At 36.4% G+C, this 27,984-nt stretch overlaps 2 long non-coding RNA genes across 2 annotated transcripts in view; one reads left to right on the top strand and one right to left on the bottom strand.

Moving 5' to 3' along the window:
* LOC120609330 (uncharacterized) overlaps positions 1-27,984 on the bottom strand; it is a 96,223-nt gene that overhangs the window by 11,408 nt on the left and 56,831 nt on the right. The window lies entirely within an intron of this gene.
* Positions 271-26,156, top strand: LOC120609331 (uncharacterized). The gene is made up of 3 exons (XR_005654745.1): positions 271-512; positions 1,010-1,073; positions 25,072-26,156. It is a non-coding gene; the product is annotated as an uncharacterized LOC120609331 (long non-coding RNA).

Genomic DNA, 27,984 nt, shown 5'->3' with positions numbered 1-27,984 from the left:
AATAATTGAACTTAGCTGATGTCATCAGCATCCAAGAAAGCACCCTCATAAAGAACTGGCACTTTGCATCCTCAAGGGTGTGGCCAAGGCACAAATGGTGGTTGAGATGCCTGAGAGAGCTACCAGCTCTGGCAAAGTGGGAAGACCTGAGCAGGAAGTCTGTCTTTTCAGTAATCAGTTTTGCTGTGGTGACTAATGACTCTCAAATCTCAGTGGTTTCCAAACATAAAACCTTCTTTCTTACATACATTTCATGTGAGCCGTGAGTCAGCCACAGTTCTGCTTCAGCGTACCTTTACTTCGAATCCAGGCTGAAGGAGAAGACCCTGTTTGGGACTGGGCATTCTCATGGGAAAGGAAACATAAGAGGCAGTGTTAAACATACAACCACTTTTATGATTCTTCTCAGATGCAGCACATGTCACAACTTCTTACATTCCATTGGCGAAAGCAAATTATGACTAAGCCTGACATTAGATTGAGGAAGTATCTATCACCAACACAGAAGACCTGTAAGTCACATTCAGGTTGGGGTAGTGTTCTCTACTCTTCTTATCCAGAAAGGGATGAATATTTGAGAACGATAGTACAACAAATCACAGTCTTTCAACTGGGAAATAGAATAGAGTCAAAATGAAGGATTTGGCAGGAACAACGTTTCTAAAACTGCATCTAGTCCATTATCTATAGAGGCTGTGTGGCTGAAGGTTAAGAACCCAGTCACACAGACCATTGATAGTCCTTAATGAGAATCTGGGCTATACTGTTTATTAACTTTGTGACCTCGTAAATCATTTCACTTCTCTGAGCCTCAGTTTCACAGGCAGAGCCTATTTTCTGCTCAAATATCAGAGAAAAAACATCTGTGTGCTTCTTCATGTTTACTCATCCTACCTACAGTTGGAATGAGGCCATGAGAGAGGGTCTGGCCAGTGAGACATGAATACTTCCAGGCACGACCCCTAAAATCTATTCTGAGATCCTCAGCTCACTTTCTTTTCTTCTGCAGAGCTGGAGTTGCTGATGAAAGAAACATGGAACCCTGAATCACTCTGTAGAGAAGGCCAACAGAGGTGAGCTATCTGACCCATACCAGATTGTGCTGGGTACAACTCTGGGCTGTGGTAAGACATTAAAATCAGAGGGTTTATTCGTTCCTGCAGAATCACCTAACATTTATCTATAGACAAGGTTAAAGAATTTCTTCAAGATTTTTGGAAAGATTAATTGAAACAATTTATATAAAGTACAGAATAATGGTACAACAAAGAATCAATATGTGACAACTGTTATAATATTTTAAGGTCATATTCATATAGAGATTAAGAATAAAGTCTTTAAAATCAATAGATTTAGTTCATTTCCCAACTCTGCTGCTAACTAACAGTGCATGTTAAGAACATTACTTACCTTCTCCTTGGCTCAATTTCTTTATTCATAAAATTGCAATAAAAATAACAACTCATAAGATTGTAAATTTATAATAAGATAACCCATATGGTGGTGGTGATGTTGAGATGAGGTGATGTGAGGTAATATCTGATTTATCATTACAGAGCAGAGTTGGTTATCAGGGAAAAGAACTAAGGTGACAAGCCTATGTGAAGACTAAACTATGATTTTGATCTGATTAACTGAATTAACTGACCAGTCACAGCATAATTGCTAATAAAGCTGTATCCATTCACAAGGGCAGTGCCCAGATGATGGCAAACTGTCTCTCTCTCAGTAGGTGGTTTTCTTTCTGAAGACATGAAATGCTTAGGAGCTGAAAATACACATATACCATTTTGATTTTATGTTGCTTTTGTATTTTTTTTCAGTAATTTTAATGCAGTAAACTACACTATAGAGTGCTACAGCTTTAAAAATTAATTTTATTTTCTCCAATTATAATAGTAATATAGTTTATTGTAGATGTTAGAAGTGCAGAAATTTGGATAGAAAGAAAAACATGCATAGTTTTAATCCAACAAATAACTAGTAATTTTTCTGCATTAGCATTTGGCCTTCTCCTGTGTATGTTTTGATTATTTACCATAGTTGGATTTTCTGTTATATTAAAATCATTTCATAAATATTGTTTTCAAGGATTTAATTAAGTGGATGTATCACAGTTTACTTAATTACTTATTTATCTTGGGTCATTAATTTATGTTTAGTTTTTTGCCATTATAAATAATGCCCCTATTAATTTCTCTGTTACATATTTTTCCAAGTTTTGATTTATTTAATTAGGCCAAATTCACAGAATTGCAATCATTAGGTCAGATGAAAGAAATATTTATAAGAATTAATAATAATATAGTGCCAAAACGATATCCCCACGTGGCCTATTATAGGTTTTATTTTTTTAAATATTTGCTAATTGTTTAAAATATTTACTAATAAAAGATATTTATCTATTATATATAGACATAAATATTGTATATAAGTTATTTTATTTTGCATTTCTTAAATGATACCCGAGTTTGAAAGATCTTCTGAGTTTACTTAGTTTAGTGCATGATTTTTGAATCATCTCTTAGTTGCCAATTTTTCTAATATTTTATTATTGATTTTGCATGAGTGTTTTTAATATTAAAGAAATTAACATATAGTCTCCTTAATACATTTCAGCCTTGATATCGGGAGGACTAGTAGCTGGCCCTGCTCTTGTTAGCTCATTTTCAAGTGACTAGATGGCTTTTTACCCTCTCCTATGTATTCTCATAACTGAATTTTCCATTGACCATAATTAAAATCTTTCTTTTGAGTGGACTTTCAAGTTTAGTAGTCACCAACTCTCCATGGAGGTAGACATAGGGCAGACTTTTCAACTTTTAGCAAATATGTTTAATATCTGTTTGTTGTTTTTCAAAAATGGTATAGTTGCAGAATTTTATTTAATTTTTAAGTCCTTCCATCTGTATGCAAAATATTCCTCCTAGTATAACTTTAGGAATGTCAGAAGGGTACAGAATTGTGCTTTTTCTCTGTAAACTGAATGATGAGAAATAACTGATATCTTCGTAGATATTTCTATTTAGAACCACAATTCACATTGCTGTTTTTACTTCAGATATTTTGTAATACTTCTTTACAGACAACAGTTCTAAGCATTAAGAAGGTTTTCTCAGAATTCTCTCTTTGGAGGCCCTGCAGTTTTGGAAGCTGCTCTGGCAGAATTGTTTCTTCATCGCTTATTCAGAAGGGAGACAGATATTTTGTTTCCTCTCTTAAACATTTAAAATTAGATAGGTTTGGATAATTTTTCAGCACGACTGATAGTAATTAGCTAATATATGCCCAGAGCAACAAATGATTCCCCTTACTAGGCTATTGTCCTGAAATCTTCACTATCTGAGACACTAATGGATCAGATGAAAAAATTAGGGGCATTGTTTACAGGAAACCCTGGATGAAATGTCTACATGAAACCTTAGGCAGCTCTCCAATCTCCTCCCTCTGAAGACTCAGAGTGGATCAGTTTGCTGATTAATTGCTGACATCTGAGATTTGGGGATGGGGGTTGCTGAGATATAGGGCAGGAAGCTTGCAATGGTTGGTGGTAACATGATAATTTAGAGTGCTGAATGCATGTGAGACTGCCTGGGGATTTGAGAGTAGGCTCGTGGACTTCAGGGGGAAAAGGCTGACAAACCACAGGGACCAGTATTAAGGGGAAACACCAAAGACACAACTTATTTACTTCTTGACCTGGTTTTGTTTTGGAAAAAAAAAAATTGGAAAAAAAAATTTGCCAAAAAAAAAAAAAAATGCAAACACTACAAAAAGATATACGGTGAAAGTATGTTTTCCTATCCCTTATTCATTTCTCTATTCTCTTTTCCAGAGGTGAACATTGATACCAGCTTTTGATTATTCTTACAGAGCTCTTCTCTGCACATAAGCAGGATTATATATAAATATATGACTCCTTCTTAGTGCTTTACTAATGTTAACTAAATTAATCCTTGCAGATGACTATGGGGTAGATTCTATTATTACTATCCCCATTTTACAGATGTGGATGAAGGACAGAGAGATTTAGAAAGTTGCTCAAGGATATACAGCTCATAAAAGGTGGATCCAGATGAGATTATATATATGTATACATATTTATTCATTTTATATAATATATAATATGTAATAAATATCTATATTCATAAATGTATACATACACATATATACACTGCATAATGTATTTTATTAATGGTCCGTCATTTGAAGAGTAGTTAGATTTTTTTGTAATCTTTTAATATTTCAAACACTGTTGAAATGCATTTTCTTGAATACAAGGTCACCTGGACGGGCTGTACACTGTGCAGTGCAAGGAGGTGCCATTCACATAGACTATAAAGACATTCTTGGAATTGCTCAACAGGTCAGCAATACTTTTCATATTGACCGAATTTTAAATTGAATGTCTCATCCTCTGATCAGCTGGTATTTCCATTGAGTAATTTGTCATGTAGGATGAAATAAGGTACCCCATTCACAATGTTCAAATTTATTTAGAATGTTCAAATTTAAGACTTGGGAAATTGTCTTGGTTTTAAGATAAGATAAATCGTAATTGAATATTTTTCTTCCCTGATGCTTCCACCTCAATTAATGTTTCATAAAGGGATGACCACACTGTTTAAACAATGATTTTCACATTCTTTAAATATAAGAATGACTATGAGCTAGATCTGAAAGGATTAATTGTCAAAAGTCACGCTTGCATAGATAGACTGTTTCTGACTCCCAGATAGTCACAAGAGGTCCTGTTGCCCAAATCTGTGTGCAGAGCTCTAGTCGTGTTCTGGAACCAAGAAGAATGGGAGTTCTGTCTTTTCATGCTCTGAAAAGGGTCTCGGGCACACATGACAATCTGCAGCCAATAACACCTGGATACCACTGGGCAGCTTTTTCTAGAATGCTAGAGTTTTGCCTCCCAACAAAATAGATATCATATTTTCACCCAGAACACTCCTGGAACATAAATCATTGAGATGGCTGAAATATTTCTTTTGATGGCCTGATGGATCACTGGGCATTAGATCCTTGAAGAGATGCTATTTTTCAGGAGTCATCTTTAAAAACATCACTTACCCTGTCACAAGAGATCCACGTTTTATAGCCCTGCAGCTAGTATTCTAAATTGTTGAAGTCAACACTAAGTAAGATGTCCACTAAAAATGATTGAAATAGACCTTTTTTGTTTTTTAAAAAAGCACATTTGAAATTATTTATTTTGATAAATTGCATTAAACTAATTTAAATTTATCACACAAGTGTCTGCAACTGGTATTGTCTTCACTGTGTCCAGGAATTTTTCTTTCTATTCTTTAAATAATGATTCATTTTGTTGTAGCCACATAGGTCCAGACCCTTCACATTTATATGTGAATTTATTTATGTTGTTCTTTCTGGAACTGAGACAATCATAGAAGAGAGATGGCCCTTATCTATATGCATAACTTCATTCCTGTTCCTCAACCTAATCAATCGATTTCTATGTTTGTCAATTTGGTTTTGTCAGCCACCAGAATGGTCAATTACTAAATAAGAATTGATCATCAAGCAGTCTGATGCTGTTACCTTAGCAACCCTGGAAACAATGTAGTTATTTTAATCATTTAAATGACCAGATCAGATCAGCCTTTTGCTGTTTGATCAGTAATAAGTGACGAACATAAGACTGACTAATCTTATTTTGCACTTAGGCAAAATCATAGGGAGAAGATGATTGTTTAATTAAAATACAAAAATATTTCTCTGGGTAAAACAAAGTATTTGCAAGCCTAGTATCTAACATTGTAACTATTTTGTTTTTCTTATGAAGTGAGAAAAATTCTAGCCTTAAAGTAACTGAAAGGAGTACCATGTCATACATAATTTATTCATTCAAAAATCGTTACCAAGAACCAAGCAAATTTTTATGTGTTGGATTTTGGAAAATAGTGATGAGTAATTAATAGTCCCTATGGGCAAGTAAATCATCGATTCCTAATAGAGATATACTGATAAATAATTTTAACAGAGCTTGGTAAGTTCAAACAGGGTATGATGACTGAAAAATAAAAGGAAATTATTCTTTTTCTTTGAAGAAGTCAGGGAATATACATACAAAGTAGATGAAGCTTGAGTTTTTGAAAGTTCAATAGGCATTGTCAGTGTAGACAAAGAGCATTATAGTCAGGAGAGAGCTAGGAAATCACAAAAATCAGAAAAACTAATTTGAAAAGAAAAGAGGATTTTTTTTTTTTTTGGAAATTGTGACAGACAGAATCATGACCACACAAAGATGTCTATGTCCTAATTTCTGAAACCTGAAAATACGTCGTGTTACAATGGAAAGGGGAACTAAGGTTGCAGATGAGATTAAGGTTGTTAATAAATTAAATTTAATTAAGATAAGAAGATTATCCTGGATCGGCCAGGAAGGCCCAATGTAATCATGAGGGTTTTTACATGGAGAAGAGGGAGGCAAAAGCATAGGAACCAGAGTAAGAAAGATTTAATCAGCCATTGCTGGTTTTGAAAATGAAAGAAGACCATGAGACAAGGAATATGGGCAGTCTCCAGAAGCTGGAAAATACAAGAAAACAAATTCTTCCCTAGAGCCTCTAGAAAGGAATGAAATCTTGCTGACAACTTGACTTTAGCCCAGTAATACGCGTTTTGGACTTCTAACCTCTAGAAATATAAGATAATAAATTTGTTTTAAGGCACTGAGCTTGTGGTAATTTGTAATAGTAGCAATAAGAAACTAATGCAGAAATTTACTTGAAATTTAATTGAAGAAAGAGCTGGAGAATCAAGCTGAAAGAAGGGAAGGTATAACTAGAACCAGATCCTCCATCATCGTTCAATCTCTCACTCTCTCTCTCTCTCAATCTCTCTCTCTCTCTCTCTCTCTCTCTCTCTCCTATTGGCTTTGTTCTTTGAGAGCAACTTTCCCCATGGGGTAGGGAATTGATCACTAGGTACTCTGGCCTCATACAATTGTAGAATTTCAAACAGAGAAAAAAGTATTTCTCCATCTTGGTTCCAACTTGAAAAAAAAAAGTCATGGAACAATTCTGATTGACCTATTTTGAGTTAAATGTCCAATTTTGAACTAAGATCTTGATGTAAAAGATATAAGTCAGCCCAGACTGGGTCATATGTCCAGCAATTTGGCAAATAGGGAGAGATCTGTTTTCAAAAGAAAGGAGATAGGAATGTCGAGCAAAATAGAATCGCGGCTCTCTACTATAGCATGTGAAATGAACTACAAGTGCCTTACTATAGTGGGAGGTTAAAGTCAATGACAAGTTAAACCCAAATTCATATGAACAGTAGATTGTATAATTAAGCTCTAACTGTATAAACTTTAAACTAGTCCCAAAACTCCAACATTCCCAAATGTATGTTTATGAGGTTCCTGTCAAAAGGCGGCAGTCATGACAGATGAGTTAAACTTGCATTGGCCCACCATCTTGTTTTTAGTATAGAAAAGTCAGGAATTGGTCAGCTGTGAAAAAGACCAGTTTACGAGGTACCAAAGCCAGAAAACTAGATTACTACCAAGAAATGTTCGTGTTTGGTTTAGACTGAGCTGTAGGTAATTGAAGAGTTCATTCAGGAATCTTTAGCCCATTGGAAAGTACCTTGGATCTTGATCAGAAGATCTGGATACAAGCCTAACCTATATTCTTTCTTAATTTTATTACCTTAGGCTGGTTCACTTAGCACCGTAAGTCTCATTTTCATCGTCTGCAATCTATATATTGATCATAAAATTTGTTCCCTGAAAAAGTTGTCATTTATTGATAGCTTATATGTACCAGAAACTTTATGAGATTCCAGATAAGTTCAGTCATGAAGGAGAAGTTGCTGGTCTTGGAACAAAGCAAAAGCATACACTAAGGGAAGAAGGAGGAGTTCTAGTGAAGTAATATAGACAAAAAAAATCAAGACAGGACCTGAATGAGGTTAACTCAATGCAGAGACATTTAAATTAAGGTTCTTGATGCAGGTGTGATGGGTTGCTGAGCCTGAAGGAGCTAGGAGTAGGGTTATATAGTCTGCAGATGGACAAGGTAAGTTATGTGGGGAGACAGAGTGAGACAGAGAGAGAGAGAGAGAGAGAGAGAGAGACATAGAGACAAGAGAGAAACAGAGAGAGACAGAGAGAGAGACAGAGAGAGAAAGAGAGAGAGAGAGAGAGATAGAGACAGAGACAGTGAGATAGATACAAAAAGAGGAATATGGAGGCAGAAAGATTATTATACTATCTATTATTACTATCTACTATTATTACAGTCTACTCTCATTACTATCTACTATACTATCTACTATTTCCTATCCCAGGTTTTCCAAGTATGCAAATTATTCTTAAACCTGGCATTCATTAGGCAATTCCTTAAAGACAATGATTCAAATGAACCTAAGAAAGGAACCTTTAACCAAGACTGTCTTTACAATAGCCCCAAATGGCAACCGTTCCCCAAATATTAAAATTAGATCATTGTGGATTCTGACCTTTTATGCCAACCAGACCCACATTCACTTAGTAGAGTGTCTCATTCAATAAAGCACCATATTACCGTTGGGAGTTATTTTGGCCCATCTATACTAGTTTCCTAGGGCAGCTGTAACCAAGTACCACACTCTGGGGGGCTTAAGAAAACAAATTTATCGTCTCACAGTTCTAGAGGCTAGAAGTCAAAATTAGCAGGGCCATGCTCTTTCTGAAATCTGTACGAGAATCCTTCCTGTTTCTTCTTCATGTCTGGTGGTTTGTTGGCAATCTTCGGTGTTCTCAGCTTGCAGCTGTATCACTCCAACCTCTGCCTTCATGATCACAAGATGTTCTTCTTGTGTGTCTCTGTCTTCATTTGGCTGTCTTCTTATAAGACCATTAGTCTTATTAGATTATAGGGCTCACCCTATGCCGGTAGGACCTCATTTTAACTTAACTAATTACATCTGCAGTGACCTTATTTCCAAATAAGTTTACAGTCTGAGATTCTGAAGGTTAAGACTTCAACCTATCTTTTTGGGGTGATACAGTTCAACTCATGGTGCCATTCTCTTATTTTTGACCAACTCCTGTTCAGATTTTATATCCATCTGATTATACATTCCTGACTTCTGATTTTCTCTCCCATATATGACTCAGCTCTCATACTTTGGGTTATGCGTTGGCATATCATTGATATTGATAAAGACACGAGAAAGAGAAAAGCAGCCTGACACCTGGGAGCTGGCTGGGTATTATCATCTAGGCCTTGGTGTTCTCTTGTTGAATATAAACAATTTCACAGAACATCAACATGAGAGAAAGCAACTGTGAACATGATGAATCAAGACAAAAACAAAACAACTCTATTAACCATGTCTGAACACAGAGCAAAATCCTAACATTGTCCAAACCACAAAAATGACTAAACATCTATCTACCTTGGTTAATATGAGTGACTGCTGCTTCCTACCAATTATAGCTTTGCTTTGGTCTAGTCCTCCCTCCTTCCAGATAAAATTAATTAAAATAAATAATTTAAATTACCCTCATTTCCTGAGAGCATCTAATTCAGAATAAAGTCCCACTTCTTTAAATTCTACCCAAATCACATAATACAATTCCAAATCCGATAGCAAATTTTTCTGATGCCTTCTTCCTGAGTCTCCCCCAGTTCAATGTTGTACATTTTCCCTCAGTGCAATAAGCAATAAACTTGACTTGTTTAACTGTGAATATGTTCCTGATGGTATTTGTCCAGAGGGCATTGACAGACTTAATAATGCCTATTAGCTGAAATGTGATAATTGAATTAGGAAATATGTTTTGCATGTGGAATGTATCCATCTTTCAAGTGATTACTCTGGGAGTTATTTTACAATAGGTAGAGAAATACAGGTATAAAAAATACTTGTACTTACAAAAATATTCCTTGTTATACAAATCCGATGTTTAAATATATTTATATCTCTTTTATTTTACAAATCAAATTAAACTCAAACTTTGATACATCAGTTTGGCATCAGGTTTAGTGTCACTTTTTTTTTTTTTTAAGTGTCATCTCCCTTTAGATGGTCAAAAAAGCTAGGAAACATATTAAATCTATGAGGAGTGAGATCTACTCAACTTCCACACCCAAATTGTGGGATGGGAGGGGGAAGATCTGAGATCTCATCAGCTGGCCCTGCCATTACTTTTGGCTGCCCATGGAGTCGAGGCTGGAAATCCATCCTACCCTGTCAGTTCGGATGGTCAGCAATCTTTGATGACTCAGATTCCTCAGTGCCTCCCACCGCCAAGAGTATCTCGTATTTTGGCTATCCAGGTCACAGCTGTTAGTTCTTGACTCATTTAGTCGCAGCAACAGCCATTCTACCAAGGTGCCGGCCACTCAAGGAGTGTTGCAAGAAGTGGGTCAGAAATTTGTCCCTACTGGGAAAACCACTCTTCCTTTTCACTCTAAGGGAGCCACCTCTCTAGGATGGGCAGCTCATCTTATTCAGACTCTCAAACACAAAAGTCTCTTTACTTTCATTGCCCTTATAATAGGAGGACTTTTTACCTCCAGAGAGTTCTTAAATTCCTACTCCCTTATGGGAGAAAAGGAATCTCTTTGTCTCGATGATAAGAATTGTTCCCAAGGATGACATGGGGGCTTCCTAAGCTCTCTCTCAACAGAGTAGAGAAGAAAGAAAACATTTTAAAGCCATAAGTTAAATGCTTGATAGGGACATGCTACCCCATGCATGTGACATAGCAACACAGAGCTGCTTTGTGTTTGAGTGGCTGCTCACTTGGAATTGTGTAATTTACTTCGGACCTTGGGTTCTGTGGAGCAATCTATTTTGATAATTTAGAAAACAATACATTTTTCTAATCTTATATACTATCCCAGGCTTTTTAAAATGTTAATTAGATTTGTTCTAGTCAAATTGCATATACACATTATTATCTCTAAATTGAAATAAGAATATGTTCTTATATTCTTAAAAACATCGTTTTTTAAATCCCTCTAGGAAAGATCACATTATCATTAAAAGTTAAAATTTCCTTAGCTCCTAGCTCTTTTTTTCCAATGACACAATTATTTTTATAATGTAATTTTTAATGATGTGATGCTATCTAGATGATCTCTATCAATGACTATTATATTGTAGCAGAACAGACAATATAAATGCTCACTTTAAATTCTGGTCATGGCTTTCACTCTGACTACCTCCATCTTCTCTCTCCCTTCTTACTAAGATGGTAGGGTACCTTATTCTCAGATACTCCGAGTTTAAGTATTAAATCACTGATATCTGCACAAGTCTTTTGAGGGGAATATTTTGAGTAGGTGATCCATATGTGAGTCACTTTCATTGGTTACAAAATAACTGAGGTCTATGTTATAAGAAGTTGTGCTGGTACTGTAACGGGAAGAACATTCTGCCATTATCAACTAAGATATTCTTTGTTTAAAGTGCCTTTTAACATCTTAGCAGGCAATGAATCTGAGAGGATGGGACTCAGAATAGGTCGGTTTTTGCTGGAAACAGAAAGAAGTTGAGAACATAATGTTATTCCCTGTTGCATCACCTTGTAAGAGTGGCCAAGGTAGAGGGCAGAGTTGGAATGATGGGAATGTGGGTAACAGATATGGAGTCAAAATGTAATTGTGTCCTAGTTTCACTTTGGTCTCTCCCCAAACCTTGAGTTTATCCACAATAGCACCTAGTATCTTATAACAATGGATTAAATTAATAACAATTAAAAAAGTTAATTGTGTCAGGTTTGGATTTTTTCAATGAACGGAGGTTGAATAATATTCACTCTCTTTCCAACTCCTGCCACATTCTCCCGATTAATCCAGAACACTTTAAACTAATTTAGATTTGTAGCACCTATCTGTATTCTAGAAAGCCAGAGACATGTTATGTCTCTGTCATCACTGATATCATCATTCTGGAATGTGATTGCAGCCCTGGTGAAATCCAATTATGATGATAGAAAACACATATCTCTGATGCTTTCAACTCATTCTCTGTTCCTGGACAGTATTTGTTTCTGTTCTCATCAATCGGACATAGTACAGAGAAAATCTCAAAGGATAAACACAATATTCCTTTTCTGCTCTGCACCAATTCCAGTGAAAATAAAACTCCTGGTTCCCTGACAAAGAATATTTGATAGAAATATTGACCATGAATTGCATGTGATATATGCTTCTTAAACTAAGCTGTATGCATTTATACTTTACAAAGAGAATCTTTAACCATTTCCCTCTGCCCATTACTTCATGTTCTGAAAATTAAGAATTTCTCCATTTGGAGAATCATCACTTCTAAAATTCTTATTTATCTTCTATTACTCGGGAAAAGGAATTAAAATATATCTTCATTAAAGCATCATTAATAATAAATTTTAATCTCAAGGAAAGATTTTCATTAAACAAGATAACAGAAATATTTTGTTTATCTTTTGACATTTTGTTACTTTTTAAATTTCACTTGCATTTTAGTGCTTGACAAGTAAAACATTCTACTATACCTTTAGATAATACATTCAATGACATAGGTACCTAAAGTAGTGTGGAGACGTAGTTGAAAAAGCCACTGGACTAGGTGTCAGAAGAGGTTATTTCAAATTTTATCCCTGTTATTTATAAACCATGTGATCATTGGAAAGTTACTTAAATTCTCAGATCCTCATTTTCCTTTTCTACAAATTATACATAATAATTATGCTCCATAGGGTTATTGTGAGGATTAGAGATCAGGTATACAATGTGAATTCAGAGCTTAGCATATATAAGGTGCTGACTAAGAGGTAGCATTTATATAAAAGCTCTGAGACATATATGCAGTCGGCGGCCTTGAATGTGGGCCCCAATGAGTCTCGCCTTCTGGGTCTCTCGCCCTTGGGTAATCATGTCTCCTTGAGCGTGGCTGTACTTATTGCCTCACTTCTAATAAATAGAATATGGCAGACGTGGTGAAATGACACTTGTGAGATTAGGTCATAAAATGACTGCTTTTCATCTTAGGTGTGTTCACTCTCACAGCCTCTTGGGGAGCCTCTTCTAGGGCAAGGCAGTTGCTCTGTTGTGAGGCACCCTGTGGAGAGGCGCAAGTGGTGAGTGACTAAGGCCTGCCAACAACCACAGTGAGTGAGCTCAGGTCAGACTAGCCCCAGGTGATACTAGTTCTGGTTGTTAGCTTGACTGCTCCTTGTGAGAGACCTTAAATCAGAAACACCCAGTGAAGCTGTGCCCAGGATCTTGACCCACAGAAATTGTGAAATAATTTGTATTTGTTCTTTTAAGCTGCTATATTTTGGGGTAATTTGTTATACGACAATAAATAACAAATATAACAGGTGTAATTAGCTAGATTTTAGGAAAATATATTTTCTTCCTTTTTATGGAAATTATTTGGTAAATTTATATAATCAGTTCATAAACAATTCACCTGAAAACTATATTTGACATGGTTTGGAGTGTGAGATGGTAGAGGGGAGAGTCTCAAGTAGTTTTAGGAGGAGGACTTTGGGTTCTGTCTATTAATCTGTCTATAGCCTTGAATGTCAAGACATGTCTAAAGAATACGAGGCAGTTTATTTAAAATACTCTAAGATATGTGGGCATTGTGGTCTCTGAGTTTGGGAAACACCAATACCTTCTCTTCTTTCGTTCCTGGAGAATCACAACAAAGGTAGTATAGTATAGGCTCTAAAGCTGAGGTGCCGAGATTTCTAATAGGTTAATGGCTTTAATGAATTAAACATCCTACAATGCACTTTGGAAAATCATGTGTGACTTTGACCAATAAAGTGCTGAAATCCTGGCTTGTTCCTCACAGGAGCCTGTACTGCACTTACGAACAGTCTGCTTTACCTTGTTTAGTCCCCAACCCCTAAGGGTTCAACCTTTCCCCAGAGCAAATGTTTTGTTATAACAAGAACTCAGTGTTATAATCACCAGATGGTAATAGCTGAGCAAATTCTAATCTGACAACACAGAAGAAATTGTTCCCAGTCTCATTCTGTCAGTTCCTATTTCATCATTTTCCTCCTAACTGTTGAGTCGATTATTACTTGATCTCAATAATTCACTCACTTTTTTAGAAGGACTTGTTAGCATGTCTACTACACTTCTCCTCCCAAGAATATATATCTCGAAATCCTTCCCATTTAAAATTTCTGCCTAAGTACAGTTTTAGTTCTTCCTAGAGGACTCCCCTTCACTATGACTTGCAGTATTTCTGCCAAATACTGTATAATGTTTATATAACATATTGAAAAATTGGGTGGAATAGCTCTCTAGGACCATTTGCAGCTTTGTGTGGCAGTTGCTATGACAACTACCTTTAAAATTAAGAAGAGAAATTAAAAGTTTTGCGTAATTGAAAGGACTTTCTGACACTAAGTTCAAACTGCTGGGATTTTAACGTAAGCTATATATTAGTGTGTAGGTCTGTTCTTATTAAGGCAAAGTTTTAGAAATCACTACTGGAAATTTAAATTCATCCCACCATTTTTTTTTCCATGTCAGCTATGCTAATATCATTGTCAGAAAAATTTACAAAAGAGTCTCTAGGTTATAAATTTTATGGAATGTGCTTGGTTAGCAAATTCTTCTCTCTGAGCACTAGAAACAACCACCACAAAATGCGTATATGTATATATGTATATAATGTATATATGTAGAATTTTGTAAGATTGTTGTGAGAAGGAAATATAATCGTGTACTTTTATATACACAATTATATACACAAATTTCTTTTTTATAAAAATTTTTATAAAACAGCTATTATAATCCCCATTTTACCCATAAAGAAACTGAGGCTCCAAGAGACTAAGTAACTTGTTAAATCTAATGGATGGCAGAGCCAACATTCAAATTTGAATCACTCCAAAAGCTATGTTCTTAGTAATTACATGACTTCATAAACATTTTTCTGTACTTTACTTTTTAATTCACTACTCCTCGCAATTCATACACAAGGGATTCTTGACATGATGTTAGGGCAGGAGTGATGAAGGGACAGGCTGTCCAAGGCAATGCAAAGATTTCACGTTTCTGCCAAATTGACACAGGCCAGTAGGAAAATGCAAATCAAAACCACAGTGAAATACTTATTTTGCCAATTGCAGATCGCTATGATTAAAAAAAAAAAACCAACCAAAAAAAAACAGAAAATAACAAGAATTGGTGAAGATGGGGAAGAACTGAAATGCTGACACTACAGGTGGGAATGTAAAAGGTGTAGACTCTGGGGAAAACGGTTTGGCAGGCCCTCAAAAAGCTCAGCATAGAATTACCATATGACTGAGCAGTTCTGCTCCTAGACATATATTAAAAAAATTGAAGCCAGAAACTCAAACATATACTTGTACACAAATATTCATCGCAGCATTAACACAATAGCCTAAAGGTAGAAATAATCGAAGTGTCCATCGCCATTTAATGTGGACTATACATACAATAGAATATTATTCAGCCACAAAAAGGAAGGAAGTTATGACACATGCTACAACATGGAAAAACCTTGAAAATATTATGCTAAATGAAATAAGCCAGACACAAAATAACAAATATTGTATGATTCCACTTATTTGAGGTATCTAGAAGACACAAATTCATAGAGACAGAAAGCAGATTAATAGTTCCCAGGAGTTTGGGGGAGGGGAAATGAGAGTTATTACTTACTGTTTCCAGAGTTTCTGTTTCGGGTAATGAAACGATTTTGGAAATAAGTGGCAATGGTTGCACAGCATTGTGAGTATAACTAATGTCACTGAATTTGTATACTTAAAATGGTTAAAATTTGGCAAATTTTATATTATATATATCACCACAAAAAGTATTCCAATTATCTTTACTGTAACTACTAACTAACCTTCCCTCACTCAACTAACCTGCATCAGCTTCCTGACACTTAATTCTAGTGTTTCTTTACTTTTTCTGTTATTATTTCTTTATCTATAGAGTCTATCCAGAAGAGTTTCCCAGAGTGCCAGAATTTTAAATGTGGATTTTAGAATTTTTTGAATTAGAAGAATTTAGAGGTTTTTTTTTTTTTACCATCCCATTCATGTTTTTTAAAAAGTTTAGATCCTCATAGACAGAAATTAATCTATACATTTTCAGCTGCTACCACAAGGCCTGACATGTAGCACTCAATAAATGTTTTTTAAAAAATGAAAGGAAGGAAGCAAAATTAAATCCAGAGGAGTAGATTTCAGTTCATTTTATTCCTCAATCTATCCATTCATTCAAACAAAATTTGTTGCTGCTTCCTTGGTGTTATGACTACAAGGTGCTCATGTGGCGGCCCTTGTACCTGAGGAGTCCACAGTCTAGAGTAGGAGACAGGATAAAGGAATATTTCCAGAACAATGGAGTGTTTAGCGGTCTATACAATTAGGGTAACATAGCTGGCTAGAGGTAGGGCTGACCACAGTCTCTTGATTCTTATTCCAGCTTTATTTCTGCGTCACTTGGTAGAAAAGATTTAATAATATAAGTTCAATTGTGCCAATAATCAATCTTCGTTAAGGGCTGGAACAAGGCCCCAAAAAGGCTACTGTGGTCTCTAGCATTGTAGAGTCTTTTGATATTGCATGACTTATGCTGGATTAGTGCACTTTATAATTTAGGTAGTCGATCTTGTATTTGGCTATGGTAGGATATGGAAAATCTTTGTGAGATTCTGTCAGGACTCAGGATGCTCAGCATATGTTGTGAACTCAATGTTTTTGTTCCCCCAAATTTATAACTGAAGCCCTAACCCAGAATGTGATGGTATTTGGAGGTGGGACCTTTGGGAGCAAATTAGGTTTAGATGACATTATGAGGGTGAGCCCCCTAGGATGATATTAGAGACTTTTAAATAGCAGGACAAGAGAACAGAACTTGCTCTCTCTCTCTCTGTCATGTGAGGACACTGTGAGAACCAAGCCAGGAAAAAGGACCTCACCAGGAACTAAATTGGCCAGCACCTTGATCTTGGATTTACCAGCCTTCAGAATTGTGAGAAATAAATATATGTTGTTTAAGCCACCCAGTCCATGGCATTTTGTTATAGTAGCCTGACTTAAGAGCATATACTTGCAATGGAAGGCAGAAATGGGTTTTGGGGGACGTGGTTGGACTGGTTCGTCTGTTGTGGGTTGATGTAGAGTGGAGAGAGGTACTCGAATGCCTTTCATTATGAGTGTCAGTGCATGAGGTCAGCAGGCCAGCTTCACACCCTGTGGTAGGGAGGGGAGAGAAAGGAAGGGCCAGAGTAATAATTACAATGTAGATATTCAAAGAGAACAGTTTACAATACAGGAATTCAGAGTTAAGATGCAAAGAAAAAAAAAGCGACAAGAGAAAAGGGGGAAGATAAAAATAAGGTATAGCCTGCAAAACAGAAAGTAGATGACAAATTTTAGAGACCAGACTTATGCCTACACCTTTAGAGGCTGAGCAGTTTCCTTTAAGAGGCTGAGATGGAATATACTGTCATACAGTCATCTTCCCACCCTGATTTTACTCACTAGGCTCTGCCACTGGGAATAAACCTGATGCCCTTTACCAGGGCTTTGGCTCTATGTGTTTTTCAAACTGGCACAGTGGCCGTAAGGCTGTTTCCTCAGGGACCTTGGAGAAAGATTGTGAACATCACAGGGATGTTCAACTACAACCCTGACTCTGAAGAAGGAAGAAAGCAAAGATACATTTATGAGTCATCCTTACCATCTGCTAGTGGAATATGATTTGAATTACTTTGTTCTTTTTCCCTCAATGGTCCATGTAGCTTGGCATAGGCCAGACACTTCGGAAACATATACAAAGTTCCTCTAATTCATCCAACTGTATAATTGGAAACATTTGTATTATCCTGGAAACCTGTAGCCAGATCAAAGCTGCTTATCAATTTATTCATGAGCACTGACAGTCCTTTGAATGTCGTTGAAATTGCTGTGTTTTAAAATTGACAAATGCTTGGAAGTTAAAATTGCAACTACACACACTGCTTGCAATTTTATGTTCTTTGCAAATTGTCATTGTGAATATTTCTGGAAATCTAAGGGATCCCAATTTAGAAGCTCATTTTTCTTTCTTTCATCCTCCTTAGTATTCCAACCTGTTCCAAACCAAGCTCTATTTTCTATAGAAAATCTGCAGAGATCACCCCGATTTAATTTTTTTTCTTGGCTAATTCAGGGTGTGAGAACTGTTTATATCGCATTGCATTTTAAGTAAGATATTGCTCTTTCTAGATTCTCTAGTTTTGATCATTAAAAAAAAAAGGAGGCCCCACTTGAGGAGTTAAAAAACTGGTTCTTTTCTACCACATCAGCTTTGGTTGAATTACTTACCACTCTGAATTTCAGCTCTTACTGGAAAAATGGGAACAATAATTCTTGCTCTATTCGCACTGCTAGGTTGTTAAGATTATTAAACAAGGATAGCGAAAGTGAACAAGGCTCTATAAAGAACACAACTCCAAGCGTGAATAATACAAAAAACAGAAAGGAGTCTTGGAAACTTAGTTATTTGATTAACTGCATGTTGAAACAAAGAGCAAATTTGAATCTTTCTAGGGTAGCTTTCACCCTAGTCACTAATCCCCTTACTTGATCAAGCAGTGTGAGCTCTATAATAAAGTAAGTGAAGCACAAGCCTGGGGAGAACTATCCCTGTGAATGTGAGAAACATTATGAGCTGAGAAAGAAGCATGAAAGAGCTTGAAGCAACTCTTAATCCCCAAATAGATAGAGAGGGATTACACAAAGGACAGCAGCCCTATCCAAGAGAGAAATACTCCCGAATTCTCTATCCTAGAGAGCAAAGTCCTTCTTACTCAGAAAATTGAACTTGACTTTCTGCTCTCCACTTGCTCTCCCTTGAGTAGAATCAAACTTTCTGCCAATTTATAAAAAGCCTTTTCCATACTGTGGAGATACAATTCTTGAGAAACAGAGTTGTTCAAACACTGAGAAAATCTACGCAGTTTTTTTTCTAATTAACTAGGTGCTAAATTAATTCACGTGTACAAATTAGAAAAAACATCAGATAAGTGAAAGTGAGAAAACAGATAAAAGGGAAGAGTTTTGATCAATTAAAAGAACCTATATCAGAAAAACTAGAGATAATTTAGCAAATAGAAAAGAACCTAAAAATAATTTTATTTCTCAGAGAAATTTGAAAATATATAGTAGTCATAATATAAAACTATATTGCAATGCAAAGTAAGCCATTAAAGACCAAGATAGCATTCTTGGAAATTAAAAATATAATTCCCCAAAATGTAAAAGATCTAGAGTTATGATTGAGGACAAAAGTTTTGATCTGGAAAATAAAGTTCATCTCCTAGGAGACAATGCTAACAGGCAAAATAAAAAAAAAATTATAAGGAAATTAAGAGGCGTGGAAATTATTTCAGAGGTCCAATATCTATCTTAAAAAGTTTCAAAAGCATCATTAGAAAGTGAAGGTAGGAGGAGTAATTTTAAAAAGATAATTATTTTTTTCAAATGGAGGAAAGTCACACATGAAAAGTTCTCACCAAGTACCAAAATGAAATGAATGTGGTAAACAAATAGATTGAGAGATGATAGATATATAGAGAGGCAATAGATAGAATGATAGTTATGACAGATGATAGATAGATCGATGATAGATAGATACATGATAGCTAGATATACCTCTTGATAAAATTTCAAATACTCTAGCATAAAGAGAATATCCTCAAAAATTTCAGAAGAAAAGTCACTTATTTACAAAAGGAGGAGAACCAGATAAATATTAGATTCCTTACAAATCTAGATACTAGAAGATAGTGTGAAAGTAGTTTCAGAGTTCTGAGAGAAAAATTTAAATTCAGAGTTTTACACCCTGCTACATTAGCATTTAAATGTGAAGATAAAGTAAAGATCAATATTTGCAAATCTGACCATGCACAGAACTTTGCTAAAGAATTATTTAAGAATATATTGCAGCAAAAAAAAAAAAAAAGAATGCAAGAACAAGGGAGGCAAGAAACAGTAGTGAGCAAAGAAACCAGTAAAATTCACAGTTAATTTTAAACAAAAATTAATACATGAAATAAAAGCAAAAAAGCACCTGGGGATAAAATGCCAGCTGATCTTAGTGTGACAGGTAAGGAGAGTGAGGCTGGCTGGATAAGGCAGGTACGGGGTAAAACTAGGAAGAACCAATAGCGTGATAAGCATGTAGAGACACTTGCTGATTATAGACGTGAGTAGGGAAATATGTTTATATTTGTTTTGTTTTAAAAAAATGTAAGGGTAACTACTAGGAAAAGAAGAAAAATAAGGTTGGAAACTTCTAAATCACTAGGTAGAAAAACAGACCAAAAATAATGCAATCTAATAAAATAAACAAAAAACACAATGATAAGAAAGCAAATAGAAATTACAATGAAAATGGCAAGTGTAACTCCAGTTATTTTAGTAAATCCAGTGTACGCACTGATTAAATTGTACTATTAAAAGATTAAAAAACATATTGAAAAAAAACTCATCCTATTTTTTTTTTTTAATCGTATTATACTTGAAAAACCACAGAGAAAGGTAGAATGTACAGGGGGTAAAAGATATAATAAGCATAAGCATATGAAAATCACAAAAACTAGGAGTGGCAATATTAACATTAAACATAAAATTCAAGCCCCAAAATAATTGAGCTGGACAAAGATGTAATCCACCTAGAAGACTCATAAGAGGGATGGACCACAAGATAAGGTAAGGCCCCGGGACTCAGCCCCCTAGTCAGGTCCCATCTCCAGACAGAAGAGGAGCTTGATTACCTCCTTATCTTCAGTTAGAAGACACAGGTCAGGGTCTTCCCAGTGGGAGAAGACATCAGGGTCTCTCCAGAGGGGGAGACATCAGGTTCTTCCCAGGAGGGAAAGATATCAGGGTTTCCCAGCAGGGGAAGGTATCAGGGCCTTCCAAAAGCAGGGAGGCAAAGTTTTAACCTGGCATGTGAATGAGTGAGTGAATGGGAGGCCTGTTCGGCTTGACTTGGTCAGGTATGAATTTGCGGCTCCACAGCTGGGCACCCTTAGGGTCCCCTAAAGGCTACGGAGTCCAACTGGGCTCATCTGTGGCTCCATAGTATAACAATCATTGAAAAGGACCACATTCTAACAGTTGCCTGTTGGGAGGCAGATGATAATTTGTGATAGCCCCCAAAGAAAACTAACACAGTCGGTTTTGTTAAAACTCACATGGAAGAGAAAGAGGATCATTTTATAAGCTATTAAATGTATCGTATACTTGAAACTAATAATAAATTTTTTTTTTAAATCACATGCAATGATAAAAGCCTAAGCAGAGACTGTTGTCACCCCTCACCAGGAAGTCACATGCCAAGATGCTGAAGGGAATGTCTCATGGATGAAGAGGTCTTTGGGAAGAATAACTAGCATTGCTCTCTGGCTGGATGTGAGGGATGGGGCTTCTTTGAATGACATGTGTTCATCTGCTGCTAATGAATCAGCTCTGACTTCTGCCTTGGTACTCAAACATTGTCTCTTGTGGTAGCTTCTTGTAGACAGTTCCGCATTCCAATTGCTATGGACCCTTCAGGTCTGGCTTTTCTTTTGGAACCTTCCCTCCCCCAAACACAGTTTTTTTTCCCTCTCTAATATGATGAAATAAAAGAAATATTTGCTACTCTCTAACGGAAGTGTTCTCTCAGGATCACCTGGATGAATTTGGGTTTTTAGAAACTAAAGAAAGGAACACATCTTTTCCTTTCTGCTTCTTGAATAGTTTTATCTATCACCAGATGCATTGACTACAAAGTCTACCATATGCTTGAATGGGAGGGAGGCACAGAAAGAAAAGGGGAGGAGGCTTGGAAATAAAAGGTTCAGGAAATCAAGAACTAGCTCTGGGAAGAAAGGTATCAGAAGCTCAAGAAAGATTGTCTAGATATCTACACCAATGTCCAAGCAATGGATATTGGGTATCAAAGTCAGAAGGTAGCTTGCTGTTTACTTCATTTTGAGTAACCCGTTTAGTGCTCCCTACCCAGGGTAAGAACTGATCCCAGAGTATGAAGCCTGAGTTCAAAGATTAGGACAAACAGGTAAATACGACCATAGTGGGAGACAATAGGATGATAGAACAAAGCAATTCTTGACAGGGTGATATTTTTCTACATTCCAGCTAGCTGAAAATTAGAATCATGCAATATTAAATCTTAAAAAGTCCTTAGAATCAAGAAATACTCGTAATGATTGAGTATTGTGTGTTGTGTTAAGGCTATGTGTTAAGTGCTTTATATCCAAATAATCCTAAAAATCAATCAATGAAGTTGGCTTTATTATGCCCATCTGACAGATGAATCTGAAACCCAGAGAAATTTAAGTGTCTCACCCAAAGGCATTCAGCTCAAAAATATTTGGTGAATATTTAAGACGGAAAACGAACCCAGGTTACAAAGCCCCCAAATGCATGCTCTCTTGATTTCTACCGCATTGCTCTTTAATAGTCATAGCATGAATTTCTTGTTACCACCTAGAACCCACAAGTGCAAAAACATTCTAGTGCAGCCCTACTGCTATGTGAGAAGTCACATGCAGTCACACAGTTTTAATTTAACATTCAATACATTTCCAGATGATATGTGTTGATATTTCCTCTTAGAACTATGGGCAAATCTTTCAGCACCTAGTAAAATGTGTCGGTAATCTTCTTGGATTCTGCTTATTTCTGGCCAGTAAGGCACAGCCCAAATCACACTGCATCAGTTTCTAATTTAATGGAACATTAAGCATCCATTTCTGGTACCTAAATTATACAGTCTCTGTTATTTATAGAGCTTACATGCAAAGTGTTTAACTAAAAAATGGAAGTAAAAATAGGAAATGGATGGGCGCCTGCTATTTAGTCTCATAAGTGATCTCATAATAATATTAAGTTCAGTAGGTAATGAGTGTTAAATAATTTACATTTTCAAAAATTTGAAATAAAGACTTAATTACTTCCTTCTGCTAATGAACTTCCAGTTTTTCTTTTGTGTTCCAAACATGTGCTTCTGGAAATGTCAGGTCAGCTATACTCCATATAATATCATTCAGATATCTCTTACTCTTGATGATGGTACAATAGGACCCCTCCATCCCCTCCCTCCCCCTTTTCCTTCTTCCTTCCTTCCTTCCTTTCCTTCCTTCCTTCCTTCCTTCCTTCCTTCCTTCCCTCCTTCCTTCCTTCCTTCCTTCCTTCCAGTAAATCAATGCTGTGATTTAAAAACCAGAAATGGATTTTAACAGTGCATATGCTCAGCAGGGCAGAACTTTGTAAGCCTCTCAAACGCAGTTAAAAAATTCCACTAACAAAAATAAATACACATAGTCTGAATGCTGCCTTTTGCTAGGGACATTCAAAATGATATTTGCTTATTTTTATTGATTTACAAGCACATGGAAAACAAAATCCTCCTGACAGATTCAGAAATGCAAGTAGGTACTAGGACAAGGATCTCCACATAGAAAAAAAATGGTGCGACGTCTGATTTCACTAATAGTTTATTTTTAAAAAGTTGTGGGTTACAGATTTTCTCTCTATTTTTTGATACCTCGTATTAGGTCAGGCGAGATCCCATAGGGGTCTGCTCCTCCCTTTCCATGCATTTGCTGCCCTATATCCCACACAGGTCTGCTCTTTTCTGCATTAGGCTATTCCATAGGTTACCAATCACATTTCTTCAATTCCAAAAGTACCACGGGACTTTTCCTGAAGTTTTGGAGCATCAGGTGATTTACATAAAAAAAAAACAATGATTAAATATTAAACACCTGGAGTCATTTTATTGTCCCTGTCACTAAGGACTGTGGGCTGCCACTTTTCGACTTGTTGTCATGTTGCTTTGCTTTTTCTCCCTCTACCTACCCTTATCTCCCCATATTATCTCCTCACACTCTCAGGCTTTCCAAGGAAACTTAAAATTCTTCCTATTTTATTATGCAGAGTAATTTAATTCTCTCTACTTCACTCTCTGCCGAACCTGACCAGGCCATGAGGGTTTTCGTTCTAGACCAATGTTTGTTTTACTAAACAAAAACAGTTTTTGAACTCAGGAATTCTGCAGCTAGAATTGACTATATATTAGCTTAGTCGTTTTCCTTCTCCTAGGCTCACATTCCTGACAGCAGTTTAACCCCATAACATTACTATAAATTAGGCAGGAATTATACATTATTTTCAGTGTATGGAAAAAAGACCTGAGTCACAGAGTTTCAGCTACTTGAAGGTAAAAAATTACAGGTCTAGACCTAGAATACAGACTCTCTAATGACAAGTCTTTTGCTTGTATCCTACACATGGTGTAAGCTCTAGACAGTCACAGTTTTAGCAAATGTATGCAACAGATGTGACCAGTTGGATGTTGTGAACATTTGGGTGGTTAATTTTATGTGTCAACTTGACCAGGTTAAGGGATGCCCAGATAGCTGGCGAAGTATTCTTTTTGGGGAGTATCTGTGATGGTGTCTCCAGAAGAGATTTTCAACATTTGAATCAGTAGATGGAGTAAAGAAGATGGCCCTCACCAAAGTAGGCGGACATCATCTATTCCATTGAGGGCCAGAATAGAACGAAAAGGTGGAGAAAGGGCAAATTCTCTCTTTTTGCTTGAACTGAGATACTGATCTTCTACTGCCCTTGGATGTCAGTGCTACTGATTCTTGGGCTTTTGGACTCAGACTGGGACTTACACCATCAGCTCCTGATTTTCAAGCCTTCAAACCTGGACTGAATGACACCATCAGCTTTCCTGGTTCTTCGGGTTGCAGATAGCAGATTGTAAAACTTCTAGGCCTTCATAACCATACGAGCCCATTTCTATAATAAATGTTTATCTATCTGTCTGTCTGTCTGTCTATCTATATATCATCATTATCTATCTCTCTCTTCTATTTGTTCTATTTCCCTGGAGAACCCTAATACAGGTGCTATCAGAGCAATGCATTGTGATGAACATAACATAATCATTGCTGGATTCATGTCTAAGAAATGCAATCTATTGTTTAAGAAAGGGTGGCACTAAACTCTTCTTATAATTGGATAAAATGTGTCCTCTCTTTACCTAGGTGAGAAAGAAGAAAGAAATAAGAAGAAAGGAAGTTACTCTCACGAATAAACTCAGAAGTTTGGAATCAGCCTGGATATCGGCTTAGCTCTGCCACTACCCACTTACCACCCAGACCTTGGGCTAGTCAATCAGTCATATCCTAGCAGAATACAGATGATTAAAGTGATTGAAGAGAGTTTCAGAGACGGATTACTTACAAAGTTGTAGATGGGTTAAGGAAAATCAATGAGAAATATAAAAACCCCGGAATTAGCAACCTAGGGAAATTGCAACTAGCTCTAGAGCAATGGGTGGGAACTATTTACAAGAACTACATGAGACCTGCCAAGAAAGTGTCAGAAAATTAAATACTCTCTTTCTTCCCACACTCTGTTCTCCTGCCAGTGCCTCCCTCTGGCTGAAGCCAGCTGAAAGTCAGAGGGTGTGGGGGCTCCCTGATGCAGTTCACAGACAGCAGCCTCCCGAGACGTGGAGCAGGATGGAGAAGGGTGGACAGTAGATCTGGAGGGGCAAACAGAAAAACTTCTGCGCAATCATTACTAATAACAATCTGCTGATATGAAATAGAGAACAAAAGTGCTTATCTTAAAGTTTTTTTCTGTTTTGTTTTGCTTTTGATAATTGAATGAGAGATAACGACTGCAAAGGGCATAGGGAACCTCTCCGTACATATTATGTGCAAAGCAGTGCTCTGCCAAGGAGGAAACTGGCACTAATATGAAAATGCCTTGTATCCATCTGGCACCATTACTTCTCAAGTGAATTTAAGTCAGTTTATCCATTTAATGCACAGTCTCTGTGGACGAGGTTGGAGACTGGGGGGCCAGCTACCTAAAAGCCCCAAGAATGGTAGCAGTGGTAAAGCCATCCTTTATTACACTGATAGTTCTTAGCTCCTAGAGAATGATGAAATGCCTTGGGAGCAATGACTATGGCTTATAGAAGCTTGTGTGAGGTTTGATTTCTTTATCAGAGCTTCTAACATGAAAGAAGTAGTTTTTTAATCACATCCAAGAAAAAAATGAGGCACTTGAGCCATATAATAGTTTCTGGGCAAGCAATTCTCACCCCCACACTTACCAGGCCATGAGGATCAATAGCAAAGAGATTAATCAATATTTTTACAACTGGAGACACTGATTGCTTTTAGTTTCACATCAATGGGAACAAATTTTCAGCTTAAAGGGAGGAATTCTCCGAAGTTTGAATTCCATTCTCTTGAATTTGTAATGATGAAGGATTTAAAAAAATTTTTTTCAGTTATACTTGACATTCGATGTCATATTATTTTCACATGTATAGTATAATGGTTAGACATTTATATAACTTTAAAGTGACCCCTCTGTGATAAGTCTAATACACACCTGACATCGTACATTTTTATTACAATATTATTGATTTCCTATGCTGTACTTTACATCCGTGTGACTGTTCTGTAACTGCCAATTGTTACTTTTTAATCATTTCGACCCCAATTTCTCCCCCATCTGGCAACCATCAGTTTGGTCTCTGTATCTATGAGTTTGTTTCTGTTTATTTGTTCATTTATTTATTTATTTTTAGATTACACATATAGGTGAAGTCAAATGATATTTGTCTTTCGCTGTCTGACTTATTTCACTTAGCATAATACCTTCTAGGTCTATGACATAATGCTTTAGCTATAGGTGTGAAGAACATTTAAAATAACTCTCATCTAACTCCATTAGTTACACATAAAAGCCGCAAGGATACTGATTGACGTGATCACTGCCTGCATTTAAGAATGAGGGGAAATTGAACAAACAGAATAAAAGAGAGTTGGGGAGTGCAGAAATAAGACATTAATATTTTGATAAAAATTTACGGTCGATGCTTTCAAACTTAAAGGTTTTTGTGGTAAGAAAGAGCGGAGTGGTTGAGAGCTGTTCAAGAAATCATCTAGCAGAATAATCACTTCTGATAAATGCTACTCATCCACTAACTTACTCAGTCAATGGATATTTATTGAGCAACTACTGTATGTCAGGCACTGTTCTAAGTACTGGGCATATAGAAAAAGACAGACAAAATAATTGCCCTCGTGAAGCATAATGAACAAGTAAAATTTGACAATGGAGAAGGTAGGCAGGAGCCAGGTCAAAGAGGCTGTATAGATTTGAGTAATAAATTTGCATTTTACTCTTTGTGTAGTAATGTAGTAATGTAGCACCAAGAATACGTTCATCTACAGATGATAGAGTACCCTAACTTAACTGACATTAAAAGGGAGAAGATTTATTATCTCCCATAATAAATTCCAGAAGTAGGGTAGCTCCAGAAATAGTTAGCTTAGCACTTCAATAATGCCCTCAAAGACCCAGGTATTTTACATTTGTCTGTTTTGGGGGGTGTTTTGTTTGTTTTTGTTTTTATCCATAGTGTGTTGCTTTTGTTTTCATGGTTCCAAGATGGTTACCTTTTTTATATTCTGCAACTTGTAGATATGAAAAAGTTTGTAGAAAGAAGAGTTTATTAGTTAGGAGTAGATTTAATGGCAATAACTCTAACAACCCAAATAATAATGGCTTAAAGAGCTAGAAATTTATCTCTTTTTGTGTAAAGAAATCTGGAGTTAGGGTTGGTTTGGCATCTCCATGAAATCGTCAGACTCAGATTCCTTTCAGCTCTGTACTGCCATCATTTCTAGGGTGAAACCCCATCCTCAGTGATAAACTTGGCTGCTGGAGCTCCGGCTATTTTATCCACATCCTATGCAGTAAAATCAGACAAGGGAGGAAGAAAATAGGTACATTCCTTGTATTTTCAGGGAGTTTGTAGAAGTGCATTCAAAACTTCTCAGTTCTCATTGGGTAGAACTTAATCACGATGCCACACTTAGCAGCGAGGGAATCTGTAAAATCGAGGTCTTATAGCATGACGGCAACATATC

Source organism: Pteropus medius, unplaced genomic scaffold, assembly GCF_902729225.1.
Source record: "Pteropus medius unplaced genomic scaffold, Ma_sr-lr_union100, whole genome shotgun sequence".
Lineage (NCBI taxonomy): Eukaryota > Metazoa > Chordata > Mammalia > Chiroptera > Pteropodidae > Pteropus > Pteropus medius.
The sequence above is the reverse complement of the archived record's forward strand: the minus strand, read 5'-3'. Positions and strand labels throughout refer to the sequence as shown.